The sequence below is a fragment of the Nothoprocta perdicaria genome, unplaced genomic scaffold (genome assembly GCF_003342845.1).
Source record: "Nothoprocta perdicaria isolate Ctin4 unplaced genomic scaffold, notPer1 scaffold_16, whole genome shotgun sequence".
Lineage (NCBI taxonomy): Eukaryota > Metazoa > Chordata > Aves > Tinamiformes > Tinamidae > Nothoprocta > Nothoprocta perdicaria.
The window spans coordinates 5,678,274-5,683,823 of record NW_020454760.1 but is presented as its reverse complement, the minus strand read 5'-3'; positions in this window follow the sequence as shown (position 1 = coordinate 5,683,823).

Below are 5,550 nucleotides of genomic sequence, written 5' to 3'. Positions count from 1 at the left end.
GATAATGTTCCTGACAATAACTTTCCTTTGACTGCAATGAGAAGACTTTTCTTCTTCCCAGAGAGGTAAGAAAAGCATATAAAGATACTTCCCTGTGAAGTACTTAGGGAAAAACAACAAAAAAAAATCTGTTACTTGCAGATTTTCGTATCAGAAAGTCAGCTAAAGGTAGTTATTCAGTTGGCAAAGCATTCATTTCAGACAGTTAAAACAAAAGCACTGTATACATTTTAGTAACATCTTAAGAGTTACTGAGATTTATAAAAACAATGTGTTTGCTCTATGATGAAACGTCTTAGAGAGCTGCACATAATTATATACAATTAACTCCTTTATTTAAAAATCTATGGGACCAAAATGCAAAGTGAATAATATATTTGTACTTATAAAAAAGTAAAAATAATACAGGGAAGAATCCATTATTAATACTTCAGAATTTAGGCATATCCCCTACAAATTACCATACTTTATTATTTCAACTACAATGATTATTGTTAACTAATCTGGTTATCTCCAAGAATTAAAAACAAATTTTGAGGGTGGAAAGAAAAGGCTCATGCCTGCAATGTCCTATCAACCTTTGGTTGCTCTGAGCACTTTAAACTCCTAAGAAATTCAAAGAAGACCAAAGGCAACTTTACATATATTTACAGCATTTACATAATGAGATCAGTAGACACATGCTGAAGTTATGAAACCACATAAGAATTTCTGCAGACGGTCTTCATTCCTAATGAGAAAGGCTGATCAATCTAATCCAGTTCTGTCTGAAGTCGGTGAGAGCCTTTCCTCTGCCATTAGGAGGGTCAGAGACTGATTTTTGACATTACAAGAGACCATTACAAACATCTAGCCTGACCTTTGCATAAAGCAGGCCAAAGAATTTTCAATAGCTTGGGATATTTTAGAAAGCTGACTTTTTAAGTAATGGAGAATGTAATCCAATTTTGTTTAAGTGATTAATTGCCTTGGCTGTTGCAGAAATGCATTTTATTAGGAGATATAGATATATCAGACCATAAGGCTGCACAGAGGAAATGCTTTGTGCCATCTTAAAACATGCAAAAAAAAAAGTTACAATCGGCCACTTCTCTTCTGCTAAGTAGCCTCAAGTACTTTATTGAAATTAAATGAATAATAATAACAAATTAAAATAGTAAAGTTGTCTTGTAGTTACAGGCTTTTGCCCCTAAATATCCCCCCAGTAGTCCTGCGAGCAGTTAGGTATCCATTTAATGAGGGCATGTTCCAGGAGTGGGGAAGCCCAGGAGCCAAAGGAATGTCATGGGTCCTGATGGGGCGGTGGAGGCTGCGGCTGGAGCGGTCCAGCCAGCGGCTCTGGAGGCTGGTGCAGGGCAGACGTCCTGGGGCTCCCTGGGATCACAGCCACAACAGCCTTCAGGACCATGTGCTGTCTGGTGCCCTGGGTTCTGCCAGCCCACCGGCATCTGCCATGGGGCCAGGCCATGGAATTCCCTGTTCTTGTCCCAGGTATGCTCGTTTTCTACATCTTTCTGGATGTGACCTAGCAGGGTCCCTTCTCCTCCATGCTGCAGCAGGTTGCAAGTGCTCTTTTCCTTTCTCCAGGCCCACAAAATCAGTGGCCCAAAGGGCTCCCGAGCCCTGGGCAGGTGGGCTAGGAAGGCCACAGGCTGCTCCCCACCACGTTGGAAGGGCTGAGGGGCTCAGCTGACCTCCCTCCCATCCTGGTTGAGACAGACATCACTGCTCCCTTATCCCAATATGCAGCTCTAAGGGGTGTCCGTGGGGCTCTGCATGGCTCCGAATGTCCGTGGGGCTCTACACAGCCCATCCCCGTTATCTTTCACAGACTTAATTGGAATTATTGAGCCGCTCCTGCCTCTAACGGGCTGGGATTCACCCCTGGAGGGACAGTCCTCGCCTGCTCGGCTGGGCTGGCTTCCTGGCTCGTCAGGATGAAGCTGCACTGCCAAAAGCCAGGGTCCTCTAACAGGTTTCCAGCACAAGCAGCACCAAATTACTGTTTTTGTAATAGGCTGCATGCTGCTTTGTAATAGGAAAATATGGATGATTCTATTTATTCCCTCTTGCTCCGGCAATGATAAGAACTGTTCTAATTCATTATTAATTTGTTCCAACTATTTCTGGTCACTCTAAACTATGAATAACTTTGACTGTGCCATTAGCAACACCTCAAAGCTGCAGGCAGATTTTAGGTTTCGAACGTGGGCACGTGGCAGTCCCACTACTTCTGAAGGTGTACCCAAATTTCTACCACATCTGAACTCATAAAGTCGTACTTGCTGTTCACATTGGCTTACAATTCCATCTGAAACAACCTCGAACACAGAGATTGTGATTATTCGTCTAGTATAAATTATTGTAGTTGGGTGAAACTGCATAGTCAAGACATTATGGATTTACTCCAGCTTTTCTAGAATTGAGCTTCAGCACTGGGGCAGGTAGAAGTGGGACTAGGTCTGGACCTGTTGCCATTGATAATACATTGCCATTGCTTTTATTCTGCAATAGAAAATATTTCTGCTTTTATATTTAATACCCTGCTGATTCACAAGATCTTTAGTGGCATTTTGTACATTTCTGGCTTTAACTTAGAGAATGACCTTGAATACTAAATCTTAAAAGATGTTTTGCTATTGTTGTTAGCCTTTCACTAAAAAAGTGTTTTCTTATTTTCTTACCTATTTATAAGAAAGTATTGTCTTTCCAAATATAAATGATCACTCAAAGATCCTTTGAGATGTTTTGTCAAAAACTGCCAAGGAGAATAACTGTTTTATTCCTTTGTAGAACATTAATCTACTTGTAGGGAAAATGGAGGAAGGACAGGAAGGTTATAAATAGGTGCATTGCTTGTCCAAGGAAATTATTTGTCACATCTTCCCAGTGCCACTGTGCATGAACAGCGTGACAGTAACTCCATGTGGAACCAAGTCCATTCACTCTTCTGTTTTCCATGAATTTAGAAAGCGCTTTCTTGCCTTGTGTTTTGATAGGAATGACTCCTCCACCACTGCCTTGTTGTCCTGGTCATCTGGCTTGTCTGGCAGAAAGGGAGGGAGGAGGAAGGCTGCCATATCAAACACTGGGCTGCTGTGTAGGTGGGTAGGCAATCCGGCAAGGCACAGACAAGGCTCTGGTCTTGTCTCTCACCACAGCCTCTAAGAAGGGGCAGGAGGAGGATGACCACGCTCCTGTCACTCCCACGCTGTTGTCTTGAGAAGAGTTGTTGTGTCTCATCTCCTAAGAAAGGCAAAGAAAAAAAGAAAACAGCTGTTCTTCCCAGAGCATATTTCAGAATGGTTTCTAACCGTTTCTTTTGGATCAGAGTTACTGTGACAAAGGCATTTGCTGAAAATCCTCATGAGGAATTTGCCACGGGATGTGGCCCGCTATGCCCTCTCAGACACCTATGAAATGACTCCAAGGGATCTGGTACCAGACAAGGCCTCTCAATCAAGTCTAAGCACTTCCCTTCTTTGGATTTTAGAGTTAAATTTCGTTTCTCATACCCTCCATGGCGTGCATCTTGAGAGAATTGCAGACCAAGTACTGCACTTGCAGTCCAGGTACTGTCCCTGATTGTTACTCTCAAAGTTTTCCATAATTTGTGCCTCTTCCCTAGAACCTCCTTGAGTGAATAAACTTTCTGGATTACAGTTTTATCCTTCATGAGAGCTGAGAAAATACGCATACATATGTTTTTCACAGTGCTCCTAAATACGCTGCTGCTTTTAGTTAAAGAAGAAGGCACAAGGGGGGGCAATTTAATAAAAGAAAAACAGCTCCGTAAATGAAGCAGTCTCAATCCTTTCTGCTTCTGAGTCTGCTGGGATCTATTTGAGCAGGAAAGTGGGGTTTTCCTGCCTCTGTTGCAGGTACCGTGTCTCAGATGGAGCTGCTGAAAATATCTGACAAGACATAGCTCCTGGCACTTGAGCTTTAATAACTCCTGTTCTGCTGGGTGATCCCCTAAATAGCTGTTATCAGATGGCCACGGATGCAGCTGAGTGGCTCCACTGACAAGATAATCTCCCTTCTGGCAAGGCAGCTCCTCCGGGGCGCTAGCTCACCGGCATCAAGTGTGAGGCCGGGAGGCAGGGAAGGGGTGGAGGCGGCAGCTCCTTCCTAACATCAATGCAGGCAGGTACAGAGTTCACCCAGAGCCACTACAGCTTCCCCGAGCCGTCGCAGTAAGGTGTCATCCCTGAGGAAAAAAAAGCATAGGATAGTTGATAAATCGGCTTTTGCGTGTATGAGTGTGTGTGTATGTCTGGGTTGGTAGGCTTTCCAGAAGGGAGAGTTCACTCTATTTCCTATTACTGAAAAACGCATGTGCTTTCAATGTAAAACATGATTATTCCAGGTCTGGCAGTTCTCATGAAAGACGCCTCGAAGGTGATACACGCTGTGAAAATACAGGTAGAGTGGCCGGGCACTTGACAAATAGGCATGCGACATCGTCCTGCTATATGGCCTGGTAGCAAAATCCCTGACAGCTTGATAGATTGCTCTTGGTATCCGTATTTTTTTAAATGGAAGTATGCATAAATATGCATAAAGGCGGTTTTCTGAAGGGTGGAAAAGATACCCATCACGGTACCTGATCAAATATGTTATTTTGAATTAAAACTATGGCAGTAGGTTTTAGAGCAATCAGTCCTAGTAACAAGGCTCAGAGGATGTAAGCTGTAGAATTACAATGCTCTAGTTAAGAAAATAGGCATTTAAAATAGCATAGTCAGACAAATTAAAAGGTCTAATTTAAGCTGACAGAGAAAAATGAAGGAAGTTCTCCAGTGAAAAACCTACTTTCCTTCAGATGCAGCTTTAGGAGCCTGCCTGAAAAGCAAGAATTATACCTTCCAGCCTTGAAATGAGAGAGCTATCTAGAAATTTGCTTATGTGTGGAGGCCATATTAAAACCTTTGCTTATGCAGCCTGAAGTGTAAGCACATTGCACCCACACCCGTGAAGCAGACAGAGATGTTACAGGGGTTTTATTGGCATGAATCATTTGCGAGTTACTCACTCTAAGTGAGTGTCTAGAAGCTCGTATTTTTGCAAAGCGCACCGGGGTTGCGTCTCTGCACACTGTAAAAGCAGGGGACACTTAGGACCGTTAAGAATGGTCTGGAGGTTTGGTCCTTTTTTCACTGGGACTTGGATCTTTATGTTGCTTGAGCCCAGGTATCCTGGTAATTCTGTGAAAAAAAATGGGTGTAGGAGAGGCAAGGGAGGAAATGAGAATATGTAAAGAAATAATAGCCTAAAGTAGCTTTTCTGAAGTGAAAACAGCCACAGTTTTAAGATCCACAGTCCACAATCCTGGCAGTTTGGGAAGAGGGGATATTGTCTTTTTCCTCGAGTTCTGAGGAAGTTAGAATCTAATCCCTGCCATGTGTCGTTCTGGAGAAGTCTGCCTAACTCACCTGCTACCAGAGTCAATTCAAATGAGAGGGAGAAGGAAGGAAGGAAGGAAGGAAGGAAGGAAGGAAGGAAGGAAGGAAGGAAGGAAGGAAGGAAGGAAGGAAGGAAGGAAGGAAG